The sequence below is a fragment of the Cherax quadricarinatus genome, chromosome 3, assembly GCF_038502225.1.
Source record: "Cherax quadricarinatus isolate ZL_2023a chromosome 3, ASM3850222v1, whole genome shotgun sequence".
Taxonomy (NCBI): Eukaryota; Metazoa; Arthropoda; class Malacostraca; order Decapoda; family Parastacidae; genus Cherax; species Cherax quadricarinatus.
This window is the reverse complement of record NC_091294.1, coordinates 51,790,947-51,809,691: the sequence shown is the minus strand read 5'-3', so window position 1 is coordinate 51,809,691 and position 18,745 is coordinate 51,790,947.

Genomic DNA, 18,745 nt, shown 5'->3' with positions numbered 1-18,745 from the left:
TAAAATTTATATTATAATTTTCTGACATGTAATTGCTAAGCTCAAGTAGCTAGGATTTATTTAAAGGTAAGTTGTATCAGTGTTGTAAGTTGTAATCAGTATTATTAATTAAGTTGAATTTAATACATTGCATCATGGCTGAAAATGAGGAAATTAATGTAGAAGACAAACATATGGAATATAGAGCAAAGAAAGCATCATTGCAGGCTAGGAAAGGTCATGTAACCAAGGCATATAATAAATGTTTGGAATTAATGAATCAAGAAACTATGAATACTGATGATTTAAAATTGTATTTAGATGCTTTGGGGAATAGATATGATTCATACAGATTATATTACAACAAATATGAAGAAGATTTGTTAGTAAACTGTGTAGATGAGACTGAAGTAGATCTTATGATTAATCAGTATTATGAATTAGAGGAAAAGATTCTTTCTTGTAAAAGTCAGGCCTTGAATAAATTAAAATGTGTAAACCAGGCAGTTAATCTGCTCCAACAAATAAGATGTCTTTACCAAAACTCCCAGAATTATGTTTACCTGTATTTAATCCTGGAGAGAATTGGGAGGAGTTTTGGTCAATTTTTAAAGTAGCTGTACATGACAGGAGTGACCTAGCCTGTGTAACTAAATTATTTTACCTCAAAGGACAGGTAAGAAGAGATGCTCACATACTCATACAAGCCTTTCCCAATGTAGATGACTCTTACAAGGAAGCAGTTGACTTGTTGAAGGTCACTTATGGTAATATAGAACAAAGTAGGTTGGATCTAGTGAATATCATTGTTAATTTAAAGTCTCCAGATCACACTTACAAAAAGTTTACAGCAGTTTAGAGTTACACTGGAGAGCACTCTCAAAACTTTAAGTAATAAATATAATCTGAAGGAATCAGACTGGTTATTGAATGCCATGGTACAGAATAAATTAAACTAACAAATATCACAAGGGTTATTTTGGTCTGGAGGAAATAAGACTAGGTCTACAAGAATTAATTGTTCAGTTGCAGACCAGCCAACCAACTCATTTGAAAGATGCAACACATAATAACTCTGAGGTATCTGTCAAGTTTCACAAAGGGAAAAATTATCCCAATGGTAATAATCAAAATTCATTTCCTAAAATTAGTTGCATAGGTACATATCAAGTAGCAGGAATCAGAAATAATGATTCTCCACAAGGTAAGAAGAATAAGTACCCTCCTAAGAGCAGCCCAGTTAATAAGAAACCAGTCAAAGAAAAGAGAGATTGTCTTTTCTGCAAGGGTACTCATTTTTCTGACAAGACAAGGAGTTGCAGCCCAGCCACCGTGGAGAGAAGACGTCGTCGTTCCCGCTCGTCAGCTGAGCAACTCTGAACACTGTTGCTCGAGAATTTACTTGGGTTATCCTGAGTAGTTCTTCACCAGAGCTGAGAGGAGACTTGCTTGCAGTCACTTCGAGCCCCATCCCATCAAGAGGGTAAGGCGGTGACTTGCTTGCTTGTTCACCCCTCTCATCCCCATCCCCCCATCCTTCCCCATCCTCCCCTCACCCATACATCAACACTGGCCCACACACTTAACACACTACATACATTGCTATCCTTCTGACTGTCCTATCTTCTTATTTTTCGGCAACTTCGCTTTGGCGAGTTAACACAAGGCATTTTGACCATCTGGTAGCCCGTGTGGTTTTTTAAAATCCAGCCGATCTTTGCCTTGGGCCCTTTCCCCTCACTACTCGAGGGTAGGCTATCTTAGGGGCTGACCTTCATAAGTCAGCTGAAATAGGATGTTAGGCTAACATTAAGGAAAGATACCTTTTTGTTAAGCAACTCCTCTGCCAGATGCTCCTTCCCAGGCATCATGGCGAGGATTCGTGTAAGATTACGCATTGATGGAAATCAAATGTCCATGAAAGACATTCTCAAATGTATTTGCTCTAATTCAACTGTTGCTCCAGTGGATGTTTTTCAAACCCACGCTGGAGCAGTACTTCTCCTCTCTTCGGAAGAAGAGTTACTTCAACTCCTAAAGCATGATGTCTTGGATAAACTGAAGACTTCTGGTGTTATCCCAATTGCACCTGACAGCTATCAAGCTCAGAGGACTGTGTTTGTGGCCAGAATCAACAGTTTTATGAAACACAGCACTGTTAATGAAATTGTTGATAACATTAATGCCGAGAATTCTGACCTTAGGGCTGTAGAAGCACACAAATTCTCGAATCACAACAACAATAAGGTAACCTTAAAATTAATACTCGAGACACCTGAGGAGGCCAAACTTGTGTGTCAAAATGGCTTCAAATGTTTCAGTACCAGATGCACATCTGACCAAATTTCTATGGAACGTTTTGTCAGTGTGACACAATGTTTCAAGTGTTATGCCTTTGGTCATAACAACAACAAATGCAGTACACAAGTGCAAATTTGTAGCATTTGCTCTGGCCAACATTCCTATCGTGATTGTACCAATAAAAATTCACCTAAATGTGTCCTCTGTAATGGAAAACATCATGCTGTTTCTGCTATTTGTCCTGAAAGAAAAAAGGAAATGCAGAAAATTCTTGACGCCAAGAAACTATCCACTTCTAAGAAGACCACTCCCCAGGCACCGCCAACCATGTCCCAAACTTCCTTCCCAGCTCTGCCTGGATCAAGTGGGACTCCTCAGGTCTCTACCAATGGTTCCAATGTTTGGAATTCTGCCCCTCTTGGAGCGCACCAATCTAACCCTCACTTACAACAGACACAACAACAAGGTTCAGTCGCATCTCATGTGTCTCAGGTATCCACAGACGGGGATATAACGAGAGCACAACTAATGTACTTGGTGGCCAAAGACAGCAGGTGGTGATATTCAACTCTGCTCTCGTGTTTTAAATGATCTGTTAATGGCTAATGGGATCACTCCCATCATTATCCCTGAAAATGTGAAGGCCATTATGACCCAGCCTTCTCATAACAAGAAGTATGTACCATACTCTACATCTAAAAATAAGCCTAAGTCATCCCTGGCCCAGGGATCGTCCTCCTCGCAAACCCAGGTTGTCAACTCCTCTCAACCCGATAAGTCAACACCTGAACATAACAATGCCCCAGAAAGTGGTGCCTACTCTCTCGCTATTGTAGCTGATCCTGTTGAACAGGAACTTTCCCAAGGTAACTCACCTTGCCTATCTAATATTCACTTGGAGCCTACACAGTCTCCCATTAACTCTCACGAGCCTCTGCTTCCTGAAACTGAGAATAGCATACCTCAGTTTTATGATGATGACTCTAACGACTCTAACGATTCTAACGACTCTAACGATTCTAATGAGTCTGTTAATATTACTGCCTCTAGTGAAGATGATGGCATTTTTAATACACAAGCATCCACGCAAAAGTTCTCTCCTCCCCTTGACGAGTCCAGCAGGAATAGTGTAGATACAACACATGACATTACTTGTAGGCGTTCAGAACGCAGTGTACGATCGAAGAATAAGAAATAATGGGGATTACAATCTTCCAACTTAATGTTCAACATTTCTTTAATAACCGTTACCTTCTTGAGGTTGAACTACATAACTATAATCCCGATGTTATACTTTTGAACGAGACAGCTGCAAGAGTTGATCAACATATTAAATTACGTGGATACTGTACTGTGGAGAAATCGAGAGGACCGTTTAGTGGTGTAGCCATCTTGGTTAAATTAGGATATACATTTAAAAATATTCATGTGGATGAAGACAACATTCTTGCAATAGAACTAACAACGTCGCATGGACAACTAGTAATAGGAACTGGATATTTTCCCCCGAGACAGCCATATATAGAGTCAATTCCTCTACATAGGATATTAAGCAGAAATATTCCAACAATTCTAGCTGGAGATTTTAATGCTCATCACCCTGCCCTCTTCAACTGTGGAGCTGGTATTCCACTGGGTGACTTAAAAGGAAAACAACTCTTTAATATCATGACAGCTAGAAACTTGTCATTTCAAGGCCCATTCTTCAAATCGTACATTGGACCTCATCCAGGAACACCAGATATTGTACTGACAAACAGAGACTGTGACATCTTTCACTGTCGTATATCTCCTGGTGGAAATGTAGGATCTGACCATATCCCTGTTATAATACAACTACAAACTTCTCCATTTAGAATACCTGTAACTCCTAAACCCAATCTTAACACCCTAGGATTTGACCCCTTCAGGGCATATCTGGGTGAGGATGAAATTGTGTCTTTGGAAAATCTACCTTCCAGTGCAATTGATGATGCAATCATGTCCCTGCACAATCGAATAATTGAAGCTACCAATGCAACTTGCCAATTAGCTTCCACAAAGATATACCAACAATATAAACCTACTAGAGAAATTAGAGACACTTTAAGAAATTATCAAGCAGAATGTCGAAGGCATCTTCAAACGCGACAACCACCAGCAGCTACACTGCACCGATTAAGGCACGAATTAATTAACATGATTAGTCAACACAAACGAGACATATGGAAATTTCTAGTTCTTCAAGCTAATCAATATAAACGTGAACCAGCAAAATTTTGGAGTAAGATCCGACAACTTTTAGGGGCAAAGCACAAGGCTCCTAACTACCTAGTTCATACCTTCACTGATGAGGATGATGAAGATGTTGAAATTAAACTTGACGATCCACAGGACCAGGCTAATTTGATGGGTGATGTATGGGAGAAAATTCTCTCTCACAATAACAGTCGTCAATTTAATAATAATCATTATCAGTTAGTAAATGAATGGAGAGATGAGAACTTGGATGATCTACAACCACTACCTACCATCGATACTTCAACTCTTGAAGATACCCACCCGCTTACTAGACCTATTACATTACTAGAGATAAGTCAGGTTATTGGAAGAATGAGAAATAGAGCCCCTGGCCTCTCTGGAATAACAATGAAACAAATAAAGTACCTACCTAGAAATTGCAAACAGTCCTTGGTAAATATCTTTAATGCCATCTTGGCCTCAGGACATTTTCCAGTTGTTTTTAAGACTGCTAGAATGATCTTTCTTGCTAAGCCCAATAAAGACATCCACCAACCTGGGAACTATAGACCTATATCTTTACTTGAAGTCACTGGAAAAGTTCTTGAGAAAGTCATTTCCAACAGATTGAATTACTATATGGAGTTTAATCACTTGTTTACTGAAAAACAATTTGGCTTTAGAACACATAGAGGTACCAATCATGCAATAAATGTTATTTTTGACACTCTAGCAAGTCTAAAACAGCAGGGCAATCTTGCCTTAATTGGCACCAGAGATGTTCATAAAGCTTTTGATAGCTTATGGCATGATGGCCTTATATACAAACTCATTGACCTACCAGACCATAACTGGACTTTTCTCAGAGTAATTTATAATTTCTTAACTCAAAGAAAAATCATTCCCACCTTTCATGGCAAGTCGACAGAACATTTTATACCGACGGCTGGTGTCCCACAAGGTTCTTGTCTCAGTCCACTTCTGTTTAACATTTATGTGAATGACCTTCCTCAACCAGAGTTTAATGACACAATTGTGACACAGTTTGCAGATGATGTTATTCATGTCGTCTCATCAACTCCAGTAACAGGAAAATACAAGTATGAGAGAGTCATAGAAAAAATGAATATTGAACTTCGTCGAACATCTAATTGGGAGAAGAAATGGAGAATTACGACTAATCCTGACAAGGTCCTTGTTAGCACGATAGGATGTTTTGCATCAACAATCGAAGATAAAGGGGGTATCTTCATCAGAGGTACACCTGTAGCCATTAGAAACCCTAACAAGATCTTGGGATATGAAATAGACAGGCTGCTCCACTCAACATCTCATGTAACTAAAAAGATCAACACAGCCAAAGCCGGTCTTAGCAGACTCTTTCGATTCAATCAAGCCCCTCAACATGTCAAAAAACATCTGTATAAAATGATAATAAGACCTATACTTGAATACCCTTGTGTCCCAATGTCATTAACAACAAAGACCAACATGCTACGGCTACAAAGGGTCCAGAATAGAGCTCTTCGCTTTATTACCGATACCAGGAGGAGAGACAGAGTTAAAATGGCAGATTTACACACACAACAAGATATCACTGCCATAAATGTACGCCTTGACACCCTAAAAAAGAAACAACTTTATACAATGCAAGAACTATACATGCCAGATAGAGAACATCCTATACAAGTGATAAATACCACCGATTACACCATCAATACTCCGCCTCACAGGACTCAAAGAATGACTCTCCCACAGAGGGTTCGTCGTTTTATTCATAAAGATGATTACCCTCGACCCATGATTTTGAGCAACTTACCTGACGAAGAAGATTGGATACTACCAGAACCCTTCTATGTATACTGAAAAAATCATCGCCCCCAATTAGGGAGACATCTTAAATAACTTTCTAATGTAAAATTATGCTATTGACTATTGTTGGACACCACCATTAAGAAGCTATTGTCACGAGCTCATAAACTGGCCAGAAAATATTGCCTTTCCTGTTGTATAAATATCCGTTGTGCAATCGCCAAAAAAAAAAAAAAAAAAAAAAAAAAAAAAAAAAGCAATTGCAACTTGTATAACTACAACCAATTCAGAGTCATGTACTTATATACCTATTATATTTATGTGACTCTGATGGGTTAGTATTATACCTCTTAAAAGATAATCTTATCAATTCAAATACACTTTTTAAATTACACCAAAGTGGTTGGGCCACTTACCTTTTATATCCTACCTCTCCCCCCCCTCCAACCCTCTTCCAATATTTCCATCCTTACCCATCCTTCTTCCTTCCCCATCTTACCAAAGCTCTGGTCATTAGAAGCGAAGAAGCGAAACTCATTTTTCTAAGAATTGCAGTACATACAATTCATGGAATGATACGGTTAAAAGATTGGAGGAACTTGACAGATGTATCAGGTGTTTAGGTAACCACAATGTAAAGGATTGTCATGCCAAATTAAACAACTGTTATCAATGTCACAAAGGAAGACACCATATAGTGATGTGTGAAGGTCTATATGATAATGTTGATAATAATGATAATATTGACAATCCTGACACAACAGTGGCTAATGTAAAAATTGCTGCTAATGTTAATAATGATGGTTTTGCTGAAGTAGCCTTACCTGTGTTACAGGTAAAAATTGATGACAAAAGGCATAAATAAAAAAATGTAAATGCATTATTAGACCAGGGATCCCAGCGTACTTTCATAAAACGTAAATGTCTTGATGGTATGAAAGTACAGATGGGAGATCATACAACTCTAAAATTATTTGGTTTTCTCTCAGATAAAAGAGCTCAATTGTATGACACTGTTTATGTAACTGTCAGGTTGGGCAATGAGAAAAAATGTATTAATGCAGTAATTGTAGATAGACTTCCAGAGAAAATATCTACAGCAGGACTTAGTAAAACTACAGAAAGACTTTCACATAATGTAAATTTAGCACCTTCTGGTGTAAGTGATGATTCTGTAGGCCCAATAAATATTTTGATAGGTAGTGACTATTATGCCTCCTTTATAAAGGGTATGGTAAAGAAATGTGATGTCACCCTTTTGAAGACTGCAGGAGGCCATGTAATGTATGGTAGGATTCCTCGTAATAATAATTCATGATGAACATCAAAATGGTATACAATACCGACAGGTTGTTAGGTAAGACACATATGCAACATCGTCTTCACATTTCTACTGTTCCTGCCTATTTTCTGTATTCGACTGAAGAAGCCTACTGTGTAGGCGAAACGTTTCGGAATAAAGTTGTCTAACTGTTGCATATGTGTCTTACCTAACAATAATTCATGACTAGAGGAAACTACAAATACCATAACTGTGTGTCTTACTCATGAAATCGTGCCCCAGCATAATTCTTCCATAGAGGATGGTGTTGAGCCAGTGCATAAATTGTGGGAATTAGACAGCATTGGAATAAATGTAAATGAAGAAAGTCCAGACGATTCTTTTACTCTGGAACAATACCTGAGAGATGTAAAATTTGAATCTGGACAATACTGGGTACGACTTCCGTGGAGACTGAACCATCCAGAATTGCCCACTAATTACAGAATGGCATATGGACAGTTAAAGGCTCAGCTCCGCGAACTGAGTAAGACACCAGAATTGTTAACTGCCTATAATGATATAATTGCTGAGCAGTTAATTAATAAATTTATGGAAGAGGTACCTCCTGAGCAAGCCAAAATTTATGGTCACTATTTGCCACATCACGGAGTGAAGAAGGATTCTAAGACCACTCCTTTGAGGATTGTGTTTAATTGTAGTGCCAGGAGTAACAAAAATGTACCTAGTTTAAATGACTGTTTGATGACAGGTCCGTCGTTGACGGAAAAATTAGGAGATATCTTATTAAATTTCAGGGTGAAGAATTATGCCTTTACGGCTGACATAAGTAAAGCTTTCCTAAGAGTGGGTTTACAAGAGGCTTACTGGGATTGTACCCGCTTCTTATGGCCTGAGAATCCTAGTGACCCACTTAGCCCTCTGAAAACCTTTCGCTTTAGGAGCATATTATTTGGTGCTACATCCAGTCCATTCCTACTTCAAGCGATGATAAATGCACACCTTAAACGTATGGGAAGTCCATTGAGTAAAGTAATGAGCAAACAATTTTATGTGGACAATTTCCTGGGTATGACGTCAACTGAAGAGGAACTGTTAATGACTTTTGGAGAGGCTAATAAAATAATGCAAAGTGGAAATGTGCCTCTGAGGGAATGGAACAGTAATTCGTCCAAATTAAAGGACAAAATAAGTAAAGATTTCCCTGGAGATGAAGTGCCAAAATGTAGTAATGTATTGGGTTTAACTTGGGATACTGAGAGAGATTTGCTAATGTTAAAACCTAATAATTACAGTATGCCCAATAAATTAACTAAGAGAGTTTTGCTTGCTGAAGTTCCAAATGTTTTGATCCACTAGGTTTAGTGTCCCCCCTTACTGTAAGAGGGAAATTATTAATACAGGAAGCATGGAAACTTAAATGTGCTTGGGATGAAACTCTACCTGAGGAATTCATTAACAGGTGGGATGAATTAATTGGTGATTATGAGAAAATTTCAACGTTGGAGTTCCCACACCAGGTGGCCAATCCAAATGAGAAAAATGTACTCCACATTTTTTGTGATGCTTCAAAATTGGCATATGGAGCAGTTGCTTACCTTCAATGTAATAGTGTTATTTCTCTTCTTATGTCTAAGGCTAAAGTGTCTCCAATTAAATCATGTACCTTGCCTCAGTTGGAATTAACAGCCATTTATGTAGGTGTCAAATTGGCTAATTATATAAGAAATAAGTTGCAGGAGATAAATATTAGTGACACTGTAATTTGGTCGGATAATGAGGTATCCTCACAATGGATTCGTAATGGAAACAGTAAAATTGTGTACGTACAAAACAGAGTCGCTGAAATTAATCAGATGCAAGAGAAGTATAATAGTTTGGGTCAGCATATGTTAACATTTAATCATATACCTGGTGAGGAGAATCCAGCTGATTTCTTGTCTCGAGGTTTATCTTATGCTAAATTTGTAAATGCTGTATCATATGTTTAAAGGACCGAGCTGGTTGGTAAATAAAGCTAATTGGCCTGTACAAAAGGTGTATATTGCTTCTGTTGAAATTACTGTGACCAATAGTTTGTCATTCTTTAGCCATTGATATAAATAGGTATTCTTCTTTACCCAAACTAATCAATGTAACTAAGTTGGTGTTTAAATTTCTAAACAAGATGAATATATCATATAAGTTCTCACATCCTCTTGAATATTGGATAAAGAGAGTACAGGAAGAAATCTATGGAAATGAGATTAAATTGATGATGGAAAGAAAAATTGTGAAAGGTTCCATAATAGAGAAATTGGGGCTGTATTTAGAGAACAATGTAATTAGGTGCAGAGGTAGGTTACAAAATGCTGAATTGGGTGATTATGCTAAACACCCTATCTTACTGCCCAAAACTCATCATCTAACAAATTTAATTGTTCTAAATGCCCATAAAAATGTAATGCATGGTGGGGTACAAGATACCTTAAATTGTATTAGGGAAACTTTCTGGATTCCACAAGGACGGCAAAGTGTAAAAAGGGTGATTAAATCTTGTGTAATATGTCGCTGTGTGGATGCCAGATCCTATATGTACCCAGGTCCTCCACCATTGCCAAAGGAGCGTGTACAATTAGTGAAACCATTTGATGTAACAGGTGTAGACTATAGTGGTCCAATAATTTTAACAGGTACTTCAGATGGTGTTCCACTGAAAGTGTATGTATGTTTGTTCACCTGTACTGCTACTAGGCACAGGACTTGTCTGCAGAACAATTTATAGAGCTGTTTCGAAAATTTGCAGCTAGGAGATCCTGTCCGAGATTGATGATTTCGGATAATGCCACAAATTTTGTAGCAGGTGCTTAACACTTGATAGAATTAAATAATAGTAACGATATTCAATCTGTTAACCCAGCGAGGGTGTACCTGGAAATTTATTACTCCTAGAGCCCCTTGGCAGGGGGGGCTGTACGAAAGACTGATAGGCACAGTGAAGAGGTGTCTCCATAAAGTACTACACCGGAAGAGAATTAATTTGGAAGAATTCTGTTCAGTGTTAGTGGAGGCAGAAAATGGGATAAATAATAGGTCTCTCTCGTACATGAGTGATACACCTGATGCAGATGTATTAACAACTTCTCACCTAATATGTGGAAGGAAATTGGAAGCTGCCCCTGTCTATAGAGATAATCTGGAAGAAAGTGATGAAGATTACAATGATGCGGCAGTGTTGTGTAATAAATTTAAAATGTTAAATAAAGTAATTGATCATTGGTCTAATGTGTGGCGTAAGGAATATCTTCTTACACTATGTGAACACTTTTATGGTGCGACAGAGGCAGTAAATCGACAGACCATTCAACCAGGTGACATTGTGTTAATTGACACTTAACAACATCGAACATTGTGGCCTCTGGGCAAAGTATTGACATTGTACCCAGATGCACAAGGTGTTGTCTGGAATGCCAAAGTGTTGTGTTGTGGCCAGGAAAGTTTATGCACAATTAATAAATTGATTCCCTTGGAATTAAATGACATTCAATCAAATGTAAATGAAAATCTAAGGGAAAGTGACACGGAAGGTAACACTGACCAAGTGATGCAGTAAGAGGAAATCGTAGTAAGACCTACTAGGAGAACAGCCACTCAAGCCCGAACCGACTGGAATCATCTCCTAAAGGAAGGAGTAATTTGAGTCGTTTAGGAATGAACTCTGCCCAGCTGCAGTGTGGAAAATACTGTATGTTTTCCGGAAATACGGTAATTTATAGGTAAATAGATGGCTTATATTGTATTTAATAAAAATTATGTTATCGAAAATGGGAAGAAGCCTGCGCCTGCGCAGAAGAAACTCGCCGTTGTTGTTTTGAATGGAGTAACAGACGTTAGTTAATAATGTGAAGAATTTTCGTGCTCTAGAGGTAAAAATTGGGTTGACACCTCTCAAATAGGAGACGAAATTGTTGCATGTGCATTCCTGCATAACTTGAGATATCAGGCGACTGGACAAGACAGCTCCAGGAACCTCAGATAAGTCTGTTATGTTTAACTCTGGTCAGTGTTATTTTATGTATAGACAGTGAGGTTTCCTGAGTATGATACATTTTAATCTCCAGTCAAATTGGTGAGTGATATTAAGATATTCTCCTTCTGTTATGTATATGTGTATATATATAATCCTTTTTTAATTTTAGTATACAGTCCACAAATTTATATATTTATGGCCGGGAGAATACCGGCGAATAAAAAAAAAAAATAAGAGCAACTTGTGGATATGACAGTGGTAGGTATCGAAGGGGGACATTTTTTGCGACCTAAGTGTCCCAAATTCCTACTTGTCTAACTGATAAATAATAATTATCTTTGTTCATTTACTGTTATGTACATAATGATACATTCGGATAAATACAATTTTCCACATTTATTATTATTATAATCAAGGGGGAAGCGCTAAACCCGGAGGATTATACAGCGCCTGGTGGCGGATGTGGAAGGCATTCAGGCTTAATTCGGGGAACTGGAGCACAGATCCAATTCCCTAAATCAAGAGCCCCTCACCAACATCAAGGAACCTTCCTTGAGGGGTTTATCGAATGGAGAGTTGGATGGAAAGTAAACATTACGTTTTCTCTGATGCAGCGTTAGAGAAAACTGTGAATCTGGCGACTGGTGCAGTAACCGCCCTTCATATGCATTTGTTTGCAATTCTTGGCATGAATTATTCATTACTTCTCCCTTTGTTTATGATGACATCCAAAGGTAGTTGTTAGAAAGGATTAAACTCAGTGAACATGGCAATAATATGGTAATAATAAACTGGAGATTCTATGGTTCGAAGTGCTGCTTCCCAAGACCAAACCCATCTTAGTAGGAACTAGTTACCATCCTCCCACCCAGGACCAGTTCTTAGAAGACTTTTCCAGAGTATTGTCCGGACTTGAAAACAATTGCGAGACAATAATACTGGACGACTTCAATATCTGTTTTCAGCAGCAAAATAACGGGCTATGCAAAAGGTATAAGCAAATTCTAGGTTTAAATAGTAACACTCAACTAATTAATACATCAACCCGGATCACACAGTTCTCAGCCACCCTAATTGACCACATACTTTGTAACCGCTCTGAGAACATTAGTCAGTCAGGCGTCATTACCACAGGTCTTAGTGATCATTTCATCATTTACTGCACCAGGGAAATCACTAGGGATAGGATAGGCCTACACAGGACAATAAAAATGAGGTCAACTAGAAACTACAGTAAAGAAACACTGGTAAATAGGCTACACAATTGTGACTGGACAGAGATAACAAGTTGCACGGACGTAAACGATGCCTGGGAAAAATTCAAAACAATGTTCACTACCATCCTTGATAATATTGCACCAGTTAAAGGTTAGGATTAAACGAAGAACTGAACCCTGGATGACTACTGACATATTAGATTATATGAAATTCAGAGACCAGCTGCTAAAAAGATTTAAAACAAACAGACAGGATATTGCAGCACTAAATGAATTCCAAAGGGTGAGGAACAGAGTACAGAGACTTATAAAAGGAGCAAAGGCAAAGCACTATTGCTCAAAAATTGAAGAGTATAAGCATAACCCCAGAAAGCTCTGGCAACAACTAAAACAGTTGGGGTATAGCCATAAGCCAGTAGATGGGTCTAACATAGTACTCACTATCGATAATGAGGTATGCCACGAAACATCTAAGGTGGCAAATTGCTTTAATTCCTACTGTTGCATCAACACTAGTAAGTAAACTACCAGCTGCATCAAATACCTTTAACACAGACTCTGATAAGTTTCAAACATACTATACCAATAAAGGGGTAACCCCAAACAGTTGTCAACTAGTAAGTGTATCTCATAACTTTATTCAAAAAGAACTAAACAGGTTAAACCCAACTAAGAGCCTGATAACATCCCATCTAAGTTCCTAAAAGATGGTGCTTCTGAACTGTCAATCCCTATTGCTCACATAATAAATCTATCAATCACCACTAATACCGTCCCGGAGGGGGTTCAAGGATGCCAGAGTTACTCCTATCTTCAAGAAAAATAGTAGGTCTGATGTCAGCAACTATAGGCCCGTTAGTATACTCAGTATAATATCCAAAATTCTAGAGAGGGCGGTGTACTCTCAAGTAGTTAAGTACCTTAATGACAACAACATTCTCCATAGCTATCAATCGGGCTTTAGAAGATCTTACTCAACCGACACCTCCCTAATTAATCTGATGGATTATCTGAGAACTGAAATGTCAAAGGGGAACCTCATAGGTATGGTAACCTTAGACCTGCAAAAGGTTTTCGATACTGTCAACCACGATATATTATGTAAGAAACTTCAAGCTATCGGTATAGGTTCTGTAGACTGGTTTAAGTCCTACCTTAGCAACAGGAGACAAATTCCCAAAATCAACAAAACGGAATCAGAACCCCTGCCGATAGCATGTGGAGTTTCCCAAGGTAGTATTCTGGGTCCCTTATTATTCTTATGTTATGTCAATGACATGCCTATCAGTGTCAAGTGCAAACTCCTACTGTATGCAGATGACAGTGCTCTGTTAGTGTCAGGTAAAGACCCACAAGATATAGCTAATGTTTTAACACTGGAACTGGAGTCCTGCAGTAAATGGTTAGTAGACAACAAACTATCATTACACCTCGGGAAAAATGAAGCCATTCACTTTGGCACGAAACATAAACTGAGAAGGGTAAATAATTTTAATGTCCAGTGTAATGGGGAGTCCATCACTTTGGTTTCATCAGTAAAATATCTGGGAATCCCCTTTGACCCATGCATGTCAGGAGAATTGATAGGGAACAGTGTAGTAAAGAAAGCGAATGCCAGACTGAAGTTCCTGTATAGACAAGCACAATGTCTACCTACTGAGGCTCGCAGTACCCTATGTCTAGCCCTTATACAATGCCATATGGGTTACGCTTGCTCTTCATGGTACTCTGCCTTGACAAAAAAACTGAAAGATAGACTGCAAATCACCCAGAGCAAAATCGTAAGATTCATTCTGGGGCAAGGACCAAGAGAACATGTAAGCCAAGATGAATTACAGCAGTTGGATATGCTGAATGTTGAAGACAGAGTAAAACAATTGAAGCTAAATCATGTTTATAAAATTGCTCACAAACAGTGTTCAGAATATCTTGCTGTCAATTTTGTCAAGGTTGGGAACCAAAGCAATTATAGTACTAGGGGGAGAGAGCACAACTTTGTAGTACCCACAGTCAGTGGCCAGGCTTCAAACACCTTTTATTGTACAGCAATAAAGGAATGGAACAGACTGCCCGCACATTTCAAAGCCAGTCATAGCATGAACCAGTTCAAGAAAAGTGCCATAAGTTGTCTGATGAATGTAGCTACAGAAAGGGAGGGGAATGATTTTCTATTTTTTAGCTAACATACGTGTAAATTTTACCTTATTCCTAGTAATGACCCTCGTATTGTAGATAGTCTTAATGACCCTCGTGTAGTAGATAGTCTTTTTAGTATGATAACAAGATGTTATAAGAATAATATAAGAATAATAAGAAAATATTATAACCTTTATAATATAATAGTAAGGTAAAAGGACCCCAGTGGAAATAAGTCACTCTGTCTGACTTTTTTGGGGTTATCCTAGGTTCTCTACACATATGCTGCTATGTATGATAATTCTATGTAACTGTATTTGTGTATACCTGAATAAACTTACTTACTTACTGTGTAGTGTAGCCCGGGGGGGCCGGGCTACATACGTGTACTGTACCTACTTCTGCTACCTACACTGACTTCCTACAAATAAATACTACTCATCTCTTGCGCTACTTTAAGACTACAAATATTTTAAGGTTAGTAATGAATGTACTGTAGCAGTAAATTACAGATTACAGAGGTGTGTGCAATGTGGACTAGGGTGCAAACTTTTGTAGAGAAACATTACCCTGACCAAGCTGCAACATGTTTAGTGACAAAACCCTGTCCCACTTCAGGCAAATCTTAGAGAGATGCCAGAAACAGACCTCTATTGACAGATTTGTTGTGAGACAGGGGTCCAGTGACTCTCAAGCTGATCCTAGTGGCATTAAAAGACAAAGAAGTGAAGTAACCCCAGAGAAGTCTTTGCTACCTCAAGTCTTTATGGAGGGAGAGTCCCCTTCCAAACAGTATCTCCTCCCTCTTTCCTCTTCCCTGTCTTCCAGAAGCCAGCATTAGTCTTCAATAAAGGTATGTAAAACTTGCTTAATTGTTAAAAAAAATTGTTTTTGTGAATATTTTTGTCTGGAACGGATTAATTGTATATCCATTAATTCTTCTGGGAAATATTCGGTTTCCGGTCATTTCGGTTATCGGCCGACATTCTGGAACGGATTACGGCCGATAACCTAGGGTCCACTGTATATTCTTAATGTTAAGTGTAACAGTGCGAGTTGTCAAGCACTAGTGTAACTGGTTAACCCGAGCTACCCCTAAGTATGTCACGTGATCCAACCTTATGTCAGGTCACCCCTCCGAACTACTGGCAGTAGCAGCTACTCTACACCCCAAGGTGCATTACCTGGAAGTCCTCTGTTGTAACAGAGCCGTATTCCTTAGATCATACTTAAGAAGGTACTCGTGGGGCACTTATCTGTAAATTACGTCCCAAGTCAAATATCTGATATATTCACCAGTGTGTTGAAAATCTCCGGATGATTACTTGTAACTTTATTCGTGTGAATGGAAATGAAACCTTAAGGTCCTGTACATAGTACTCTGTAAATATTCTTGCGCTCGTAAAATGCGAGAGGGTATTCATTTTTGTCAATTGCTGTATATAGTAATTCGAGCATCTGAAAATTTGCATGATTCGTGCTTTTTTTTTCTCTCTTAAACCCAGACTGGCAGGGTTTCAGTATGTTATGGAATAGGAGGTAGGAGTAGATTTCTTTATGTATTACTTTTTCGAAGATTTTTGAGAGCAAAGGCAAGTTAGATATTGGTCTGTAGTTATTTAGCTCTGTAGAATCACCTCCTTAGTGGATCGGGGTGATCCTTGCCGTGTTGAGTATGGACGAGAATGCAGAAAATTTAACAAGATTTGTTAAATAGTGCTGCAATAATGGGGGACAGCACATAAGCTGCTTTTTTATACATGATTGTTAGAAAGTTATTTTGGTCTCCTGCCTTGTTTTTAATGATTTAGTTATTAGTGAGACTTCAGTAGGATTTGCTGGTGCTATATATAGAGTATTTAGGTAATTACCAGTGAGGTAGTCTTGTGGCTGAGTATTTGCGTTTGGGATTTTGCTTGCTAGTTTTGATCTTACAGTAGAAAAGAAGATGTTAAGTTCGTTGGCAGTGTCTAGAGGCTGTATGTGTGGTTCGTCTGGTTTCTCTTAAGTTAATCTCCCTGCTTCTAGACAGTTTTCTAGAGCCCAGAATTTCAGAGAGGAAGATTTATTTAGGAGTTTAGTTAGTTTAATATGTTTATTATGCACCCCATACCCATCCTGTGGGCGGTAGTCAAAAGATTACAGAGGTACATAATGGGTCCAGGGACTGGGCCTCAAAGTTTTGATAGCTGAGCAAGTTACAGAGGTAATGAATTCACAATTTACAAAGGTAATGAACTCACAATTTACAAAGGTAATGAACTCCAGGTAGGTCTAGTCACAATCATGACAAGTTACAAAGGTATTTACAGATTACAGAGGTACACAATGGGTCCAGGGACCGGGCTCCAAAGTTTTGATGGCTGAACTAGGTACAAGGTAATTAACTCACAAGTTACAAAGGTAATGAACTCACAAGTTACAAAGGTAATGAATACTGTAAGAATGGTTACTTACGTTTATACATGGCTGCAATCATGAACAAATTTTAGAGTAATGAGCAATTCACACTTCCACACCCGGTCACAACTGTAGTGAGTTATTGGTGCAAATGTTGATTGCTGAGTCTCTCTCACACACACACACACATACACAAACTCATACACACACACGCACACACACTCATACACACACACACACTCATACTCACACACACACACACACACACACTCACACACATACACACACACACACACACACACACACACACACACACACACACACACTCATACACACACACACACACACACACACACACACACATGCACATATGTGGTAATGCTTTATTTACAGCTATCAAAGTCAGGGTATTTCTCCAGAATGGTCTGTAATATACCACTGTGGATAAAATACTTAGCCATTTCTTGAACACTTCTGATTGAGTTGTTTCTAAATTCATTAATTTTATCGCACTCCAGTACATAATGACGCAGGGTGTGACAATAATCCATCTGGCAAAGTTTACATTTCGTTTGGTCTACATCTGGTGGTGGTGATTTAACCTGCCAAAGATACTTGTAACCCAGCCGGAGCCGGGCGGTAGTGACGTCCAAGAGTCTGCTTATTTTGTTGGATGCACCAAAGACATGTGGCTCCTCCTGCATGATAGAATGATGATAGATGGACTCACTGGTGTCAATCTCCCTGAGCCTTAAGTCCATAAAATTCAGCTGAAGTTCTTTTCGTATTATTGTTCTCAAACTACTACCTGACAAGCCAAGATTGTAATCTACTCCCTCTTTGAAAGCATACAGCTTAGCCAATTTATCAGTTCTATCATGCATCTGAAGACCAATGTGAGATGGGATCCACAGCATGTGCACTCTGACTCCACTGTCCACAATCCTACCATACCTGTGTCTGGCTTCTGACACAAGCATGCCACAATTTATGCTTAATGAGTTGAGAGCATTTATGGATGACAGAGAATCAGTTACAATTAAACTGTCAATCTTTGATACATAGATGCATTTCAGTGCAAGGAGTATGGCAAACAGTTCTGTCTGAAGGGTAGAGGCCCAATTATTGATGCGTGCTCCAATTTCTTTAAGAGAGCCATCACTCTGTACGACAACAGCAGCACTACCAGCTGCACCAGTGGATTGGTGAACAGAATCATCAACGTAAATAATTTGCGAGAGTGTGTGCTGTGTGACTAAGTTATCAATACAGCTTAAGGCCTCATGTTTGGCTTCAAGGCGAAGTTTTGGTTGTGATTTAAGAAGTAGTTTGGGGGGAAATGGAGGAATGGTAGTTTGGAATGGGGTAATATTCCATGGAGCGGAGAAG